Genomic DNA, 22645 nt, shown 5'->3' with positions numbered 1-22645 from the left:
CACCCTAACACTCACCCTAACCCTAACCCTCAAACTCACCCTAAACCTCAACATAACACTTGCCATCACCCTAAACCTAACCCTCGCTCTAACCCTAACCCTCATCCTAACCTAACCCTAACTCTAACCCTGAACCTAACCCTTACCCTTACCCAAACCCTCACACTGACGGTCACCCTCACCCTCAGCCTAATCCTAAACCTAACCCTAATCCTAACCCTAACACTCACTCTCTGCCTCACCAAATCTCTAACACTAACCCTAATCCTAAACCTAACCTTCACCCTCACCCTATCCCTAAACCTAACCCTTATCCTAATCCTCTCCCTAACACTATTGCTAACCTTAAAACTCACACTCACCCTAAACCTTACTCTAACTCTAAAGCTCACTATAACCCTCAAACTAAACCTAACATTAATACTCACTCTAACCCTAAACCTCAACCACACCCTAACACTCAACCTCAACCTCACCCTCACCCTAACGCTCACATTCACTCTAACCGTAACCCTAACACTAACCCTACACCTAACCCTCACAGTCACCCTCACCTCACCTTAACCCTAACCCTAACCCTCACCCTAAATATCACCCTAACCCTAACCCTCATCCTCACACTAACCCAAACCCTCAACCTAACCCTCACCCTAAACCTAACCCTAACCCAAACTCTAACCCTTACCCTAACCCTAAACCTAACCCTAACCCTCACCCTAACCCTAACCCTCAACCTCACCCTCACCTTAACCCTAACCCTAACCCTCACCCTACCCTAAACCGAATCCAAACCTAACCCTCACCCTCAGCATCAACCTCACCCTAACGCTCACCCTCAATCTCACCTTCACCGTAACCCTTAAACAAACCCTAACCCTCACCCTAAACCTAAACATAAACCCCACCCTCACTCTCACCCTCAGCTTAACCCTAAATCTAATCCTAATCCTAACCCTAACCTTCACCCTCACCCTAAACATAACCCTCAACGTCACCCTCACCCTCACCCTCACCCTAACCCTCATCCTCAACCTCACCCTCACCCTAATATTCACCCTCACCCTAAACCTCACCCTAACACTAACCCTCACCCTCACCCTAACGTTAACCCTAAACCTAACCCTAAATCTCACCCTAACCATTATCTTCAGACTAACCCTAACACTAACCCTAAACCTAACCCTCGCACTAACCCTAACCATAACCATAACACTCACCCTCACCCTCACCCTAACATTAAACCTAACCTTAAAAATAACCTTAACCCTAACCCTAACCCCAATCCTAACCCTAACACTCACCCTAACCCTAACCCTCACCGCAAACCTCACCCTAACCCTAATGCTAAGCCTAACGGTCACCTCACCTTAACTCTCACCCTAACCCTTATCCTCACACTAATACTAACCCTATACATAAACTTAACCTTAACCCTCACCTTCACCCTAATCCTCACCCTCACCCTAAAACTCACCCGAACCCTAACGAGAACCCACACCCTAACCCTCATCCTCACCAAACCCTCACACTCACCCGAATCCGAACCCTCAACCTAAACATCACCCTAACCCTAACCCTCACCCTACCACAACCCTAACCCTCACCCTAACCCTAACCCTCAACCTAACCTTCACCCTCACCCTACCCGTCAGCCTATCCCTAACCCTCAACCTCACCCTCAACATCACCCTAAGACTAACCTTAACCCTAACCCTAATCCTAAACCAAACCCTCACGCTCACCCTCACCCTAACCCAAAACCTAACCCTCACCCGCACTCTCAACCTATCCCTAAACCTAAACCTCACCCTATACCTCACACTAACCCTAACCCTCACCCTAAACCTAACCCTAACCCTCACGCTCACGCTCACCCTCACGGTCAACTGAAACCTAACCATAACCCTAATCCTAACCCTAACCCTCACCGTCACCCTAACACTCAGCCTAACGTTTAACCTCAAACTAACCCGAACTCTAACCCTAACCCTAACCCTAACCCTCACACTAACCCGATCTTTCACCCAAACCCTAACCCTGCCCCTCAACCTAACCCTCACTTTAACACACAACCTAAACCTACCCCTTACCCTCACCTTTAACCTTACCCTCACCGTTACCCTAAAACTAACCCTAACCCACACCCTAACCCTCACCCTCATCCAAACCCTCAAACTCAACCGAACCTTCACCCTCACCCTAAACCTCAGCCTCACCCTAAACATCACCCTAACCTTAACCCTCACTCTAACCCTAACCATAAACCTAACCCTAACCCTAACCCTCAACCTAACCCTCATCCTCACACTAATCCTCAACCTATCCCTAAAACTCACCCTAACCCTAAACCTTACCCTAACTCTAACCGTAACTCTGACCTTCACGCTAACCCTAAACCTTACCCTAACCCTCGCCCTAACCCTATCGCTAACCCTAACCCTCACTTCACCCTAACCCTAACCCTAACACTAACCCTCACCATAACTCTAAACCTTACGCTAACCCTAACACACTCTCACCCTATCCCTAACCCTAACCCTAATCCTAACCCTCAACCTAACTGTCACCCTAACCCTAACACTAACCCTAAACCTCACCCTCAACCTAACCCTCATCCTAACACTTATGCTCACACTAAACCTAACCATAACCATAACCCTAACCCTCACACTCACCTTAACCCTCTCCCTAACCCTAAACCTACCCCTCACCCTTAACCTCACCCTCACCCTAACCCTAAACCTAACCCTCACCCGAAACCTAACCATAACCCGCACACTCACCCTAACCCTCACTGTCACCCTAAACCTCACCCTAAACCTAACCCTTACCCACACCCTAAAGCTCACTCTCAACCTAATCCTAAACCTCACCCTAACCCTTATCCTCACCATGAACATCACCCTAACCCTACCCCTACCCTAACTCTAACCCTAACTCTCATCCTAACCCTAACACTCACACTAACCCTCACCATCAACTTAAACCTCACGCTAACAATAACCCTAACCCTTACCTAACCGAAACCCTCACCCTCACCCTCAACCTACCCTCACCCTAACCCTAAACCAAAACCTAACCCTTACCTTCACCTCACACTCGCCCTCAGCCTAACCCTAACCCTAACCCTAACATTCACCCTCACCCACACCCTCACCCTAATCCAAACCCTAACCCTTACCCTAACCCTCACCCTCACCCTAACCCTCACCTAAACCTTTAACCGCACACTAACCCTAACTCTAACCCTAACCCAAACCCTCACAGTAAACCTAACCCTCAACCTCACCCTAACCCTACCCTCACCCTAACCCTAACCCTAACCCTAACCCACACCCTAACCCGAACCCTCACCCGAACCCTCACCCTCACCCTCAACATAAACCTCACCCTATATTTATCCTCATACTAACCCTATCAACCAAACCTAACCTTCAAATTAACACTAAACTTTTCCCTAACCCTAATCATACCCCTCACACTAACCCTCATCCTAAACCTAACCCTAACCCTAAACTCACCCTCACCCTAACCCTGACCGTCACCCTAACCCTCACCCTAATCCTAATCCTAACCCACACCCTAACCCTCACCCTCACCCGAACCCTCATCCTCACCCGAACCCTCACACTCACCCTAAGCCTCAGCCTCACCTGAAACATCACCCTAACACTAACCCTCAAACTAGCCCTCTTCCTCAACCTAATCCTCACCCTAACCCTAACCCTAATGCTTAACTAACCGAAAATCGCACTCTCACACTCACCCTCACCCTAAACCTCAACCTCACCATAGCCCTCACCCTAAACCTAAACCTCACCATAAACCTAACCCTAAACCTCACCTCCACACTCACCCTAACCCTAACACAATCCCTAAGCCTCAGCCTAACCGTAAAACTTACCCAAACCCTAACCCTCACCCTAATCCTAACCCTCACCCTAACCCTAAACTTTAACCTCACCCTCACCGTCACCCTCAGCCTAATGCTAACCCTAACCCTAATCCAACCCTAACCCTCACCCTCACCCTCACCCTCACCTTAACCCTAAACCTAGCGCTAACCCTCACTCTCACACTAACCCTAACCCTCCCCCTAAACCTAACCCTCAACCTAAACCTCACCCTCAACCTAATCCTCACCCTAACACTAACCCTAACCCTAACCCTTATCTAACCAAAACCCTCACCCTTACACTCACTCTCAACCTAACCCTCACCCTCACCCTAAACCTAACCATAACCCTCACCCTAACCCTCACCATAACCCTAACGCTAACCCTAACCCTTACCCTCACACTAACCCTCACACTAACCCTTACCCTCAACCTGACCCTAACCCTAACCCTAACCCTCACAATCACCCTAACACTCACGGTCACCCTAACCCTCATCCTTAACCTAAACCGCACCCACAACTGATCGCTCAACATCACCCGAACCCTAACACTCACCCTAACCCTTACCTAACAGAAACCCTTAACCTCACACTCACCCTCACAGAAAACTTCACCCTCACCAAAAACATCTCACTCACCCTAGTCCTCCCACTATCCCTAAACCTCACCTACACTCTCCCCCTACCCCTCAGCCTAACCCTAACCCTGACCCTAACCCTAACGCTAACCCTCACCCAAACACTAACCCTCACACTCACCCAAACCCTTTCACTCACCCTAACCCTAACCCTCGCTCTAACACTAACGTTAACACTAACCCTCACCCTCAACTTAACCCTCACCCTAACCCGTATCCTCACACTAACCCAAACCATAACCCTAACCCTAAACCTCACCCTAACCATAACCCTCACTCTATTCCTAACCCTAACCCTCACCCTAATAATAACACTCCACCTAACCCTCACCCTCAACCTAATCCTCTCCCTAACCCTAACCCTTACCTAACTGAAACCCTCACCCTCACTCTCACCCTAACCCTCACAATAACCCTAACCCTAACCCTGACCCTCACCCTCATCCTAAACCTAAACCTAAACCTAACCCTAACCCTAACCCTAAACCTAACCCTAACCCTAACAATAAACCTAAACCTAAACCTAAACCTCAACATAACCCTCACCCTAACCCTAACCCTGACCCTAAACTTAACCCTAACTCTCACACTCATCCTAACCCTAATCCTAAACCTAACCCAAACCCTCACTGTCACCCTCACCCTAACCCTCACCATCAACCTCACCTTCACCGTATTCCTCAAACTAACTCTAACCCTCACCCTAACCCTAAACCTATCCCTCCCCCTCTCTCTAACCCTAACCATAAAACTAACCCTAACCCTCACCCTAACCCTTATCCTCATACTAACCCTATACCTAAACCTAAGCCTCAACCTCACCATCACCCTCACCCTAAACCTAACCCTCACCCTCACCCTCACCCTAACCCTAACCCTAACCCTCACCCTCACCCTTACCCTCACCCTAACCCTAACCCTATCTCTAACCCTCACACTAACCCAAACCCTGAAAGATTAAAAATTGACCATTACCATTACTAACTTGCTAACTGCTGATTCTGCTTCTGTAAACTTGCTTACGCTAGCATTGACCCTTCCCTTCCCAGAAATGAGTGAAGAAGTTTCAGGGACCAGATGCCGGCCCCAGGACAAGGTCAGTGGTCGTATATAAAGAATAGACAGTACGTGTTCCTCAGTTCCCATTTAGAAATTCCACAGACAGGACCTTGAGATAACGACCACCTGGCAAGACAACAAGCTGAGCCAAGTGTCAACCAATCATTGGCCTGTAACCATGTAAACCCCCCCTTAAACCAACCATGGGCCAGTCATTTTACAAAGAGTATTACAAAATTTCCCGCTTGGCAAAGTGATTGTTGGCGTATATGATGACCTTTAAATGGACCAATCATGGGATGCTTTGTGTTATGCATTAATCTTGTGGTTTTTGCCTTTAAAAGAAGGCTTGTAACCGCTGCTCAGGGCTCCCTGACCACCCGGGGCAGGGAGTCCGTTTGCGCAAACGTCAAATAAACTCCTCTTGCTTATTGCATCTCCCAGCCTGGAGTCTGAGTTTTCTGGGGCGCCCTCCCATTGACGAAAGTATCCTAGGGGACTAGGGTCGTTCAACCCTTATCCTAACCCTAACCCTCCCGCTCCCCCTAACCCTCACCCTCACCCTAACCGTAACCCTAAACCTCACTCTAAACCTCACACTCACCATAACACTCACACTAACCCTAACACTAACCCTCACCCTAACTCTTACCCTAACCCTAACCCTAAACCTAACCCTCACCCTAACCCTAACTCTAAACCTCACACTAACCATAACCCTTCCCCTAACCCTAAACCTAACACTTACCCTCAACCTAACCCTAACTCTAATCCTAAAATTCAACCTCACCCTCACACTAACCCTAACCCTAGAACCTAATCCTCACCCTCACCCAAAATATCACCCTAACCCTAACCCTCACCCTAACCCTAACCCTAACACTAACCCTAACCCTAACCTTCGTCGTAACGTCAGCCTAACCCTAACGCTAACCCAAACCCTCACCCTCACCGTAACACTCATCCTCACACTAACCCTAACCATATACCTAACCCTAACCCTCACTCTAACCTAACCCTCACCCTAACACTAACCATACCCCTCACACTAAACTTCACACTAACCCTAAACCTAACGCTAACCCTCACTCTAATCCTAACCCTAACCCTAACGCTCATCATCACCCTCAACCTAACCCTAAACTTAACCCTAACCCTCACCCTAACACTTACCCTTACCGTAAACCTAAACCTATCCCTCACCCTCACCCTCACCCTAACCCTAACCCTAACCCTCACCCTAAACCTAACCCTAACCCTAAACCTCAAAATAACCCTAAACCTAACCCTCACCCTAACCCTAATCCTTACCCTAAACCTAACCATAACCCTCACCCTCATCATCACCCTAACCCTAACCGTAACCCTAACCCTAACCCTCACCCTCACTGTCACCCTCACCCTAATCCTCACCCTCAAACTCACCTTCACCCTAACCCTCAAAGTAACTGTAACACTCACCCTAACCCAAAACCTAACCCTCACCCTCACCCTCAACTTCAGCCTAACCCAAAACCTAGCCCTATTCTAACCCTAACCCTCACATTCACCCTAAACCTAACCCTCACTGTCACCCTCACCCTCACCCTCAACCTCACCCTCACCATAACCTTAACCCTAACCCTAACCCTCACCATAACCCTAACCCTCACACTAACCTCACATTCAACCTAACCCTCACCCAAACAATAAACCTAGCTCTTACCTAACCAAAACCCTCACCTTAACCCTCATTCTCACCCTAACCTGCACACACACCCTGGACCTCACCTTAACCCTAACCCTAACACTAAACTTAAACTTCACCCTCACACTCACCATCACGCTCAGCCTAACCCTAACCCTAAACCTAACCCTAACCTTCGCCGTCACCCTCACTGTCACCCTCAGCTTTACCATAACCCTAACCCAAATCATAACCCTTACCCTCACTCTCACACTCACACTCACCCTAAACCTCACCCTCACCATAGCCCTCAGCCTAAACCTAAACCTCATATTAAACCTAACCCTAAAGCTCACTCTTACCCTAACCCTAAACCTAACCCTAACAATAACCCCAACCCTAACCCTAATCCTAACCCTAACCCTCAAACTAAACCTAACCCTAAACCTAAAACTCACCCTAACCCTAATCCTAACCCTAAACCTCACCCTCACTGTAACTGTCACCCTAACCCTGACCCTCAAAACCACCCTCACCCAAAACCTCACACTAACCCAAGCCCTCACCCTAACCCTAACCCTAACCCTCAGCCTCACCATCATACTCAGCCTAACCCTTAACCACACCCTAATCCTAACCCTAACCCTCACACTCACCCTAACCTTAATCCTAAAAATAACCCTCACAATCACCCTTACCATCAACCTCAGCCTCACTCTCAGCCTCAGCCTAACCCTAAACCTAACCCTAACCCTAAAACTAACCATCACCCCCTCACTCACACTTACACTAACCATAACCCTAATGTTAAACCTCACCCTCACCCTCAACCTAACCCTAACACTCACTCTAACAATAACGGTAACCCTAACCCTAAACCTAATCATAACGCTGAACCTCACACTAATCCTAAACCTAACCCTATAACTCACCCAAACCCTAAACCTAACCCTAACCCTCACCGTTACACTAAGCCTCACCCTAACCCTACACCTACCGCTCACCCTAAACATAACACTCACCCTAACCCTCACCCTAACCCTAAAGCTAACCCTAACCCTCACCCTCAAACTAAACCTAACACTAACCCTTAACCTCACACTAACCCTAAACCTATCCCTAACCCTAACCCTCACACTAACCCTAACCCTCACCCTAAAACTAACCCTACCCCTCATACTAACCCTGACTCTAAACCTAAACCTAATCTTAACCCTCACCCAAACCCTAAACCTAACACTAACCCTCACCCTCACCTGAATCCTCACCCGAACCCGAACCCTAAACATCACCCTAACATTAACCCTCACCCTAACCCTAACCCTAACCCTCATCCTAACCCTAACCCTCAACCTAACCCACACCCTCAACCCAATATTCACCGTAACCCAAAGCGAAACACTTTCCTACCCGAAATGCTCACCCTCACCCTAAGCCTCCCCCTTACCCTAGCCCTCGCCCTAAACTTAACCCTCACCCAAACCCTAACACAAACCCTCACCTTCACCCTCACCCTAAACCAAAACCTAAACATAATCCTTAACATAAGCCTCATCCTAACCCTAACCCAAACCCTTATAAAATCCCTCACCCTAACCCTCACCCTCACCCTAAACATCACCCTAGCTCTAATCCTCACCCTAACCCAAAACCTCACCCTAACCCTCACCCTAAACCTAAACCTAAAGCTCAACCTAACCCAAACCGTCACCCTCACCCTCAACTTAAACCTCACCCTAGCCCTAACTCTCACCCTAACCCTAAACCTCACCCTAATCCTCACCCTAATCCAAACCCTAACCCTCACCCTCACCCTCACCCTCATCCTAACTCTAATCCTAAATCTAATCCTACTTCTAACCCTCACCCTCACCCTAAATGTTACCCTAAATGTAACCCTAACCCTAAACCTAACCCTCACCCTCACCCTCACACTAACCCTAATCCTCACCCTATCCCTAACCCTAACCGTAAACCTCACCCTAACACTCACCCTCAACCTAACCCTAATGCTAAGCCTAACCCTCATCCTCACCCAAACCCTCAACCTAGCCATTACCCTAACCCTAACACTAACCCTAACACTCACACTAACCCCAACCCTAACCCTAACCCTAACCTTCATCCTCACCCACACCGTCATCCTCACCTTAACCATAACCCTAACCCAAATACTAACCATTACCCTCACCCTCACACTCACACTCACCCTAAAACTCAACCTCATCGTAGCCCTCACCCAAAACCTAAACCTCATCCTAACCCTAACCATAAACCTCATTCTCACCCTAACACTAACCCTAACCCTAACAATAACCCTAACCCTAACCCTAACCCTAATCCTAATCCTAACCTTCACACTGACCCTAACCCTAACCCTAAAACTCACCCTAAACCTAAATCTATCCCTAACCCACACACACACTGTCACCTTCACCCTAATCCTGACCCTCAACCTCACCCTAACCCTAACCCTCACATTAAACCTAACCTTCACCATAACGGTAAGCCTAACCCACAACCTCACCCTCACACTCAGCGTAACCCTTAACCATACCCTAATCCTAACCCTAACCCTCACACTCACCCTAACCCTAACACTAACAATAACCCTCATCAAAACCCTCAACCTCACCCTCACCCTAATCCTCACCCTCAACCTCAACCTCACCCTTACCCTCACCATCACCCTAAACTTCACCCTAACCCTAACTTTCACCCTAACCCTAAGCCTAAAACTAACGATAACCCTCACCCTAACCCGCACCCTAAACCTAACCCTAACCCTAACCCTAACCCTAACCCCAACCCTAACATTAAACCTAACACTCACCCTAAGCCTAACTCTCAAACTCTGCCAAAGCCTCAACCTAACCCTTGCCATCACACTAAACCTAAAACTCTCCCTAGCCCTAACCCTCATCCTAACCCTAACCCTAACTCTAACCCTAAACCTAACCCTCAACCTTACCCTAACCCTCACACTGACGCTCACCCTCACCCTCAGCCTAACCCTAACACTAACCCTAATACTCACCCTCAACCTGAATATCACCCTAACCCTAACCCTCACTGTAACCCTAACCCTCACCCTAACCCTAACCCTAACATTAACCCTAAACCTCACACTACCACTCACCCTAACCCTAACTCTCGCCCTAACCCTAACCCTCATCCTAACCCTAACCCTAACGCTAATCATAACCCTAAGCCTCACCCTCGGCCTCAACAAAACTCTAACCCTAACCCTAATCCTAAACCTAACCATCATCCTCACCCTATCCCTAAACCTAACCCTTACACTAATCCTCACCCTAACCCTATTGCTAACCCTAAACCTCACCCTCACCCTAAACCTCACTCTAACTCTAAAGCTCAATTTAACCCTAAACCTAACCCTAATCCTCACCCTAACCCAAACCCTCAACTACACCCTAACACTCAACCTCACCCTCAACTTCACCCTCATGCTCACACTCACGCTAACCCTAAACCTAACACTAACAATAAACCTAACCCTCACCCTCACCCTAATCCTAACCCTAAACCTCACCCTCACCCTAAATATCACCCTAAGCCTAACCCTCACCCTAATCCTAACACTAAAACTAACCCTAATCCTAACCCTCATTCTCACCCTAACCCTAACCCTAACCCAAACCCTCACGCTAACCCTTACCCTAACCCTAAACCTAACCCTAACCCTCACCTTAACCCTAATCCTAACCCGAACCCGAACCCTAACCCTAACCCTCAACCTACCCTAACCCTAATCCTAAACCTAACCCTCACCCTCACCATCACCCTCACCCTAACACTCACCCTCACACTCACTTTCACCATAACCCTCAAACAAACTCTAACCCTAACCCTAACCCGCACCTTCACCCTCACCCTCAGCCTAACCCTAAACCTAACCCGAATCCTATACCTAACCCTCGCCCTCACAATAAACATAACCCTAACCATCAACCTCACCCTCACCCACACCTAACACTCATCCTCAACCTCAACCTCACCCTAACATTCACCATCACATTAAATATCACTCTAACCCTAAACCTCACCATAACCCTAACGTTAAACCTAAACCTAACCTTAACCCTCCCCCTATCCATTAACTTCAGACTAAACCTTACTCTAAAGCTAACACTAACCCTCACACTAACCCTAACCCTCTCCCTAACCCTAACCCTACCCCTCACTCTAACCCTCACCCTAATCCTAAACCTAACCCTAACCCTTAGCCTAACCCTAACCCTCACCCTCACCCTAACCCTCATCATCACTCTAATCCTCACCCTAAACCTAACCCTAACCCACACCCTAACCCTCACCCTCACCCTCACCCTCACCCTCAACTGAACCCTCACCCTCACCTGAACCCTCACCCTCACCCTAACCCTCACCCTAACCCTAACCATCAACCTAACCGTCACCTAAACCTAATACTCACCCTAACCCTAACGCTAACCCTTACCTAAGGGAAAACCTCACCCTCACCCTCACCCTCACCCTAACCCTCACCATCACGGTAGCCTTCATCCTAACACTAACCCTAACCCTAACCCTAACCCTCACCCTCACCCTAACCCTAACTCTAACCCTTACCCTAAATCTATCCCTTACTCTAACCCTAACACTAACACTAACCCTCAATCTCACCCTAACCCTAACCTTAACCGTAACCCTCACCCTCACCCTAACTCTTACCGTAACTCTAATCCTTAGCCTCACCCTAACCCTCACCTTAACCCTAACCCTAACACTAACCCTCACCCTAAACCTAAGGCTAACCCAAACCCACACCCTCAACCTAACCCTCACCCTAACACTCACACTAAATCTAACACTAACCCTATAACTAACCCTCACCCTAAATCTTACCCTCACCATAACCCTAACTCTCACCCTCACCATAACCCTCACTCTAACCCTTACCCTCACCCGAACCCTCACCCTAAAACTAACCCTAACCCTCACCCTAACCCTCACCCTAAACCTCCCCCTAACCCTAATCCTAACACTAACCCTAAAGCTCACCCTAAACCTAAAACTGAAACTCACCCTAACCCTCACCGTAACACTTAACCTCACCCTAACCTTAACACTAACACTAATCTTCACACTAACCCTAAACCTAACCCTCAGCCTAACGCTCATCCTAAACTTAACCCTAACCCTATCCCTCACTCAAAACCCTAACACTCATCCACACCCTCAGCCTCAGCCTAACCTTAACCTAACCCCAATCCTAAACCTAACCCTAAACCTAACCCTCAGCCTCACCAAAAGTCTAACCTTATCCCTAACTCTCAACATCACCCTAACATTATTGCTAACCCTAACCCTCACCCTCACCCTCACCCTAACCCTTACCCTAACAATAATGCTAAACCTACCCCTAACCCTAATCCTCACCCTAAACCTAACCGTCAACCACAACCTAACACTCAACCTCACCAGAACCCTCACGTTCACACTCACACTCACCCTAACCCTAACCCTAACCCTAACTTTAACCGTAAGCCTCAGTCTCACCCTAACCCTCACCCTAACCCTAAGTATCACCCTAACCCTAACCATCACCCTAAACCTCACCCTCACCCTAACACTAACCCTCATCCTAAACAGCACCCTAACCTTAAAGCTAACCCTAACCCTCACCCTCATCCTAACCCTAACCCTAACCCTTATCCTCACACTAATAATAACCCTATACATAACCCTAACTCTCACACTAACCCTAACCCTCACCCTAACCCTAACCCTACCCCTCACCCTAAACCTCACCCTAACCGTACTCCTAACGCTAACACACACCCTAATCATAACTTTAATCCTAACCCTCACCCTCACCCTAACCCTCACCGTCACCCTAAAACTCAATCGAACCCTAAACCTAACCCTCAACCTAACCCTCATGCTCATGTTAACCCGTACGCGAACCCTCACATTAACCCTCACACTAAACCTAAACCTCACCCTAAACATAACCTTAACCCTAATCCCAACACTAACCCTCACCCTTAATATAACACTGAACCTAACACTCACCCTCACCCTTATCCTCACCCTAACCCTAACCTTCACCCTCACCCTCAGACTCGACCTAAGCCTAACCCTAACCCTAACTCTAATGCTAAACCAAACCCTCACCCCCACCCTCCTCCTAAACCTAACCCTAACCCTTACCCTCACCCTCACTCTCACCCTAACTCTAAACCTAACCCTCACCCTCACCCTAAATCAAACCCTTGCCTTAAACCTAAACCTAACCCTCACCGAAACCCTCAGCCTAACCCTAACCCCCAAGCTCACTCTAACCCTCAACCTCACCCTCACTCTAAACCTCACCCTAACTCTGATCCTCACACTAACCCTAAACCTAACCCTAAACCTCAACCTCACACAAAACCTAATCCTAACCCTAAACCTCACGCTCACCCTCACCCTCACCCTAACTCTAACCCTAACCCTAATCCTAATTCTAAACCTCACCCTCACTCTCATCCTAACTCTAACCCTAACCCTATCACTAACACTCATCCTCACCCTTACCCTCACCGTCACCCAAAAACTCACCCGAACCATAACCCTCACCCACACCCAACCCTCATCCTCTCCCGAAAGCTCAGCCTCACCTGAACCCTCACCTTCACCATAAGCCTAACCCAAAACCTAACCCTCACCCTCACCCTCAGCCTCAGCCGAACCCTAACCCTAACCCTAACACTCACCCTCACTCTCACCCTAACCATAAACCTAACCCTAATCCTAACAGTAACCCTCACACTAACCCTAACCCTAACCCTAACGCTAAACCTAACGCTTACCCTCACCCTAACACTCACGCTAACCCTTTCCCTCAACCTAACCCTAACCCTAACACTAACACTAAACTTGAACCTAAACCTAATCCTAACCCTACCCTTCACCCTAAGCGTTACCCTAACCCTAACCCTTACCCTAACACTAACCCTCATCCTAAATTTATCCCTAACCCTCACAGTCACCCTAAGCCTCACAGTCAACCTAACCCTCAACCTAAACCTCAACCTCACCCACACGCTCAGGCTCAACCTCACTCGAAACCTAACCCTCACCCTAACCCTAAGGATAACCCTCACCCTCACCCTAAACCTATCCCTAACCCTAAAAATAATCCTAACCCTAACCCTAACCCTAACCCTAACCCTAACCTAACCCTAACCCTAACCCTACCCGAAACCTCACCCTAACCATAACCCACAATCTATCCCTAACCCTAACCCTCACCCTAATCCTAACCGTTCACCTAACCCTCACCCTCAACCTAATCCTCTCCCTAACCCTAACACTAACCTTACCTAACTGAAACCCTCACCCTCACTCTCACCCTAAACCTCACCCTAACCCTAACCCTAACCCTACCCCTCACCCTAACCATCACCCTAAGCCTCACCCTAACCCGCACCCTAACACTAATGCTAACTCTAAGTCTTGCCCTCACCCAAAACTCACTCTAACCCTTACCCTCAAACAAACCCTAACCTAAACCTCACCCTCACACTAACCCTAACCCTCACCCTAACACTAAACCTAACCCTACCCCTCACCCTAACCATCACCCTAACCCTAACCCTAACTCTAACCTTAACCCTCACAGTCACCCTTACCCTCACCCTAAACCTAAACCTTCAACCTAAACGTCATCCTTACCCACACCCTAACTCTCAAACTTACCCGAACCTTAACCATCACCCTAAACCTCACCCTCACCCTAAACCTCACACTAATCCTAACACTCACCAAAACCCTAACCCTAACACTCACCCAACCCTAAATTTCACACTAACCCACAAGCTCAACCTAATCCTCACCCTAACAATAACCCTAACCCTTTCCTAACTGAAACACTCACCCTCACCCTCACCCTTACCCTAACTTACACCCTCATGCTAGCCCTCACCCTAACCCTAACTCTAAACCTCCCCCTCCCCCTTCCCTACCCTTCCCCCTAACCCTAACACTAACCCTAATCCTAAACCTACCCCTCAACACCACCCTCACCCTTACCCTAACCCTAACACTAACACTCACCCTAACCCTAAACCTCACCCTAACACTCACCCTAACCCTAACACTAACACTCACACTCACCCTAACCCTATCGGAAACATTAACAATAATCCTAACACTAACCCTAACCCTATTCCTAAACCTAACCCTGACACTAACCCTAAACTTAAATCTAAAACTCACCCTAACACCAATCCTAAAGCGAATCCTCACCCTAACCCTAACCCTCACCCTAACCCCAACCCTAACACTCACTTTAACCCTAAAACTCACCCTAAACCTCACCCTAACTCTTACACTAAACCTAACCCTCACCCTCAACCTAACCCTCAACCTAAACCTTATCCTCACACTATCCCTAACCCTATCCCTAACCGTAACCCTCACACTAACCCTAACCCTCACCCCAACCCGAACGCTAGCCCTCACACTAACCCTCACCCTAACCCTAACCCTAATACTAAACTTCACCCTAACCCTAACCCTAACCCTAACCCTCACAATAACCCTAACCCTCACCCGAACCCTTACCCTACCCCTCATCCTACCCCTCACCCTATCCCTAAATCTAACCCTGACCCTAACCCTAAACTTCACCGTCACGCTAACACTCACCCTAAACCTAACCCTCACCTAAACCCTAACCCTCACACTTGCCCTCACCCTAAAACTCACCCTCACCCTAAACATCACCCTAATCCTAACCCTCACCCTAACCCTAACCCTAATCCTCACCCTAAACCTAACACTCACCTTAAAACTCACCCTCACCCTAATCCTCACCCTAATCCTAATCCTAAGCCTTTCCTAACGGAAACTCTCACGCTCACCATAACCGTCACCCTAACCATCACCCTCACCCTAGCCCTCACCCTAAAACTAACGCTAACCGTCACCCTCACCATCACCCTCCCCCCCACCCTCAGCCTAACCCTAACCCTAACCGTAACCCTAATGCTAAAAGTAGCCCTCACACTCACTCTAACCAAAACGCCAGCCTAACCCTAACCCTAAACCTAACCCTACACCCTAACCCTCACACTCACCCTAACCCTCACGCTCATACTAGCCCTCACTCTAACCATAACCCTCACCCTAACCCTAACCCTAACCCTCTCCTTCACCCTAAACCTCACCGTCACCCTAAACTTTACCCTAAACCTTACCCTCATCCTAAACCTCACCCTAACCCTAACCCTAATCCTACCACTAACCCAAACCCTAACCCTCACCCTAACCCTAACCCTCACCCTAACACTCACCCTAACCCTTACCATTACACTAACCCTCACCCTAAACCTAAGCCTAAGCCTAACCCTCACCCTACCCTAACACTCACCCTAACCCTTACCATCACACGAACCCTAAGCCTAACCCTCAGCCTAAAACTCATATTAAACCTAACCCTAACCCTAACCCTCACCTTACCCTTAACCTAACCCTAAACCAAACCCTCACCCTAACCCTAACCCTCACCCTCAACCTCACCCTCAGCCTAACCCTAACACTAACCCTAAACCTATCCCTAACCCTCACCCTAACCCTAACCCTAATCCTAATCCTAACCCTCACCCTCAACCTAAGCCTTACCCTCACCCTAACCCTAACCCTAACCCTCAAACTAACCCTAAACCTCATCCTAACCCTAACTCTCCCTCACATCTACACACCAATCCTAACGCTAACCCTAAGCCTAAACCTCACCCTCACCCTAAAACTCACGCTAACCCTTACCCTCAAACTAAACCTAACCCTAAACCTAACCCTCACACACCCAACCCTCAACCTAAACCTAAGCATAACACTAACCCTAACCCTAACCTTCACCATCACCTCAGACTAAACCTAACTCTAACCCGAAACCTCACCCTCAACCTCACCGTCACCCTCACCCTCAGCCTAACCCTAACCCTAAAAATAACCCTAACCCTAACCCTAACACTAAGCCTAACCCTAAACCTAAATCTAACACTAACCCTAACACATACCCTAACGCTCACCCTCACCACAATCCTAAACCTAACCCTCACACTAACCCTCACCCTAACACTCACCCAAACACTCACGCTAACCCTAACCCTATCTCTCACACTAACCCTCACCCTAAAGCTTATCCTCACCCTAACCCTAACCCAGAATCGAACCCTAACGCTCACACTAAACCTAATCCTCACCTTAAACCTAAACCTAAACCTCACCTAACCCTAAAACTAATGCTAACTCTCACCCTAACTCTATGCCTAACCCTAACCCTAACCCTCACCCTAATCCTTATGCGAACCCTAACCTTAACATTAACCCTAACCCTCACCCGAAACCTATCCCTAACCTTAAACCTAACCCTCAACCTAAGACTCACCTTAACCCAAACCCTAACCCTAATCGTCCCCCTCACCCTAAGCCTCAATCTATCCCTTACCCTCACCCTCACTCTAACCCTCACACTAACCCTAACCCTCCCCCTCACCCTAACCCTTACCCTAAACCTAACCCTAACCCTAACACACACCCTAACCCTAACCCTAATTCTAACCCTAACCCTAAACCTACCACTAACCCTTTCCCTCACCCTAGCCCTCACTTAACTCTAACCCTAACCATCACACTCACCCTTACCCTCACCCTCACCCTAACCATCACCCTCACCCTAAACATCACCCTAACCCAACCATCACCCTAACCTATTCCTAACCCTCACCCTAACCTTAACCCTCACCCTCACCCTTACCCTCACCCCAACTTTAACCCTAAACCAAACCCTCACCCTCAGCCTAAGCCTAACCCTAGACCTAATCCTAACACTACCCCTCACCCTCACCCACACCCTACCCCTAAATCTAACCCTAACCCTCACCCTCACCCACACCATCACCTTAATTCTAACCCTAACCCTAACCCTCACCCTAATCCTAAACCTCACCCTAACCCTAATGATAATCCTAACCATCACCCTCAACCTCACCCTAACCCTAAAGTTAACCCGAACCCGAACCCGAACCCACACCCTCACCCTAACTCTAACTCTAACCCTAAACCTCACCCTAACCCTAAAACTCACCCTAACACTAACCCTAACCCTCATCCTAAACCTCACCCTCAGTCTAACCCTAAAACTAATCCTAATCCTAACCGTAACCCTCACCCTCAACCTCACCCTAAAACGAACCCTAACCCTAAACGTCACACTAACCCTCAACCTAACCCTTACCCTCATCCTAACACTTACCCTAATCCTAAACCTAACCCTCAGACTAAAGCTAACCCTCACCCTAATCCTAAACCTACCCCTCACCCTAACATTAACAGTAACTTTAAAACTCACCCTAAGGCTAAGCCTAACACTAACCCTCACCCTCACCCTAGCACTCACCCTAACCCTAATCCTAAACCTAAACCACACCCTAACCCTAACCCTCAACCTAACACTAAACCTCACCCTCATCCTACCCCTTACCCTAACCCTAACCCTAACATTAACCATAACCATCACCCTAACCCTAAACCTAAACTTAACCCTAACTCTCAACCTAACCCTCACCCCAAACCAAACCCTGACCCTAATCCTCCCCTCCCCCTAACCCTCAACCTAAACCTTGCACTCACCCTCACTCTAACCCTCACACTAACCCTAACCCTCACCCTAATCCTAAACTTAACATTAACCTTAACCCTGACCCTTACACAAACCCCTAACCTTAACCCGATCCCTCCCCCTAACACTAACCCTAACCCTCACCCTCACCCTAAGTCTCAACCTTACCCTTAATCTCGCCCTCACCCTAACCCTCACACTTACTCTAAAAATCACCCTAACCCTAACGCCCACCCTCACCCTCACCCTCAGCCTAACCCAAAACCTAACACTAATCCTAACCTTAACCCTCAATCTCACCTTCACCCTAAACCTAACACTAACCCTAATCCACACCCTCACTCTCACCCTGAACTTCATCCTCACCCTCACCCGAACCCTAAGTGTAACCTGATCCCTCACCCTAAACCGAAACCTCCCCCTAACCCTTAACCTAACCCTCACCTTCACCCTCAAACTAAACCTAAACCTAACCCTCACTCTAACCCTAACCCTCACCTAATGCTAACCCTAAGCCTCACCCTCACTCTCACACTTACCCTCACCCTTAACCTCACCCTAAACCTAACCCTAAACTTAACACTAACCCTCAAACTATACCTAACCCTCACCCTAACCCTAAACATACCCCCCAGCCTAACCCTCAACCTAACCCTAACCCTCACCCTAACACTAACCCTAAATCTAATTCTCACCCTATCCCTAACCCTAACACTAAACCTCACCCTAACCTTAACCCCATCACTAACCCTAACCCTCCCCCTCCCCTTCACTCTCACACTAAGCCTAACCGTAACCCTAATGCTAATCCTAACCCTAACCCTCACTCTCACCCTCACCCTGAACCTAACCCTAACGCTAAAACTCACCCTCACCTTCACACTCACCCTCACCTTTAACCTCACCCTAACCTTAAAAATAACCCTAACCCTAACCCTCACACTAACCCTAACACTCACCCTTACCCTAACCCTACCCCTCAGCCTAACCCTACCCCTCAGCCTAACACTCACCCCAACGCTAACACTAAACCTAACCCTCACCCTCACCATAAACCTAACCCTAAACCTAACCCTTCCCCTAACCCTTACCTTCACCCTAAACCTAACCCTCACCCTGACCCTTACACTCACCATAACTCTAACCCTATCCCTATCCCTCACCTTAACCCTCACTCTCACCCTAACCCTAACCTTCAGTGTACGCCTCACCCTAACCCAAACCCTAACCATAACCATAACCCTCACCCTAACCCTCAAGCTAACCCTTAAACTCACTCAAACCCTCACCCTAACTCTAACCCTAACACTCAACCAAACCATAAACTTAACCCTCAAACTAAACATAACCCTAGCCCTCACCCTAACCCTCATCCTAACCCAAACCCTAAACCTAACTTTCAGCCTCAACCTCACCCTAAACATAATCCTAACCCTAACCCTCACCCTAACCCAAACCCTCACCCTCACCCTCAGTCTAACCCTAACCCTAAGCCTAATCGTAACGCTCACCCTAACCCTCACCCTCACCCTCACCCTAACCCTAAACCTAACCCAAACCTAACCCTCACCCTAACCCTCAAACTCACCCGAAACTTCACCCTAAACCTTACCCTCAACCTAACCTTAACCCTAACCCTAATCCTCAAACTGATCCTAACGTTAACGCTAACCCTAAACCTATCCCTCACTCTAACTCTCATCCTAACTCTAACCATTACCTTAACCCTAAGCCTAACCCTAACCTTCACCCTCACCCTCACCCTGAGCCTAAACCTAACCCTAATCCTAAGCCTAACCCTGACCCTCACTCTCATCGTCAACCTAAACCTAAACCTAACGCTAAATCTCCCCCTCACCCTCAAACTCTCTGTCATCCTAACTCTGAAAATTACCCTAACCCTAACCCTAACCCTTACTCTCACCCTAAACCTAACCCTAACCCTAACCTCAACCCTAAACCTAACCCTCTTCCTCAACCTCAACCTCAGCCTAACCCTAAAACTAAGCCTAATCCATACCCTAACCCTCACTCTCAACCTCACCCTAAACCTAAGCCTAACCTACTTCTCAGCCTAAGCATAACCATATCCCTAACCCTAACCCTTTTCCTCACCCTAGCTCTCAACCTAACACTCACCCTGACCCTATCTCTCACCCTAACCCTAACCCTCACACTAATCCTAACCCGAACCATAACCCTCACTCTCACCCTCACACTAAACCTGGCCCTCACCCTCAACCTCAACTCACCCTCACCATAACCCTAACAATAAACCTAACATTAACCCTAACCCTCACCCTAACCCTAACCCTCACCCTCACCCAAACCCTAACCTAACCCTAAACTTAACACTCACCCTCCCCTCCCCCTCCCCCTAACCCTAACCCTAACCCTAAACCTAACACTCACCCTCCCCTCGCCTCACCCTCAGCCTAACCCTAACCTTAATCCAAATCCTAAACATAACCCACACTCTCACCCTCACTTTCAGCCTAACCCTAACCCTAAACCTCACCCTCCCTCGAACCCTCCCCTCTCTCTCACCATCACCCTAACCTTTACAATAACACTAACCCTAACCCTAACCCTCACCCTAACCCTAATACTAAACCTAACCCTATGCCTAAACCACCCCTCCCCCTCCCACACCACCTCAGCGTAACCCTAAACCTAATACTAATCCTAACCCTAATTCTGACTCTCAATCTCACCCCAAACCTAACCCTAACCCTAAACCTCATCCTCACCCTAACCCTTACCCTCACCCTAACAATAACCCTAAACCTAACCCTAAACCTTACCCTAACCCTCACCCGAACACTAACTTTAACCCTAACATCAACACTATACCTAAACCTAACCATCACCCTAACCCTAACCCTCACCCTAATCCTATCCCTCACCCTGACCCTGAACCTCACCCTAACCTTAATCCTAAACCTAACGCTCACCCTAACCCTAAATTGCAACCTAGCCCGCAACCTAACACTAACCATAACCGTAAACCTCAGCCTCACCCTAACCCTCACTGTCACCCTAAACCTCACCCTCACCCACACCCTAATCCTCACCCTCATGGGAACACTCACCCAAACACTAAACCTCACCCTCACCTTAATCATCACAGTAACCCTAACCCCCACCCTAAACCTAACCCTAACGCTCACCCTAACCCTCACCCTCAACCTCATCGTCACACTCACGCTAAGCCTAACATTAAACTTAACACTAGTCCTAAAACTAGATCTCACTCTCACCCTCACCCTAACACTTACCCTAACCCTAACATTAACCTTAATGCTCACCCGCACCCTAGATCTCACCCTAACCATAACCCTAACCCTCATCCTCACCCTCAACCTAACCCTTACCCTAAACTTAAACCTAACCCTCACACTAACCCTAACACTCAGCCTAACACTTACACTCACCCTAACCCTAACCCCAACCCTAATCCTAAAGCTCAAACTAACCCTAACACTAACCCTAAACCTATCCCTCACCCTAACCCTAAACCTCACCTTAACCCTAACCCTAATCTTCACACTAACCCTAATTCTTACCCTCACCCTAACCCTAATGTTAACCCTAACCCTAACCCTCAGACTAAACCTACACTTCACCATAACCATAACCCACCCCTCAGGCTAACCTTAACCCTAACCCTCACCCTAACACTCAGGCTAACCCTAACCCTCACTCTCATCCTAAACCTCACTCTAACACTT

This window comes from Dipodomys merriami, unplaced genomic scaffold (genome assembly GCF_024711535.1).
Source record: "Dipodomys merriami isolate MVZ:Mamm:240054 unplaced genomic scaffold, mDipMer1.0.p SCAF_23, whole genome shotgun sequence".
Taxonomy (NCBI): Eukaryota; Metazoa; Chordata; class Mammalia; order Rodentia; family Heteromyidae; genus Dipodomys; species Dipodomys merriami.
This window is presented reverse-complemented; position numbering follows the sequence as displayed.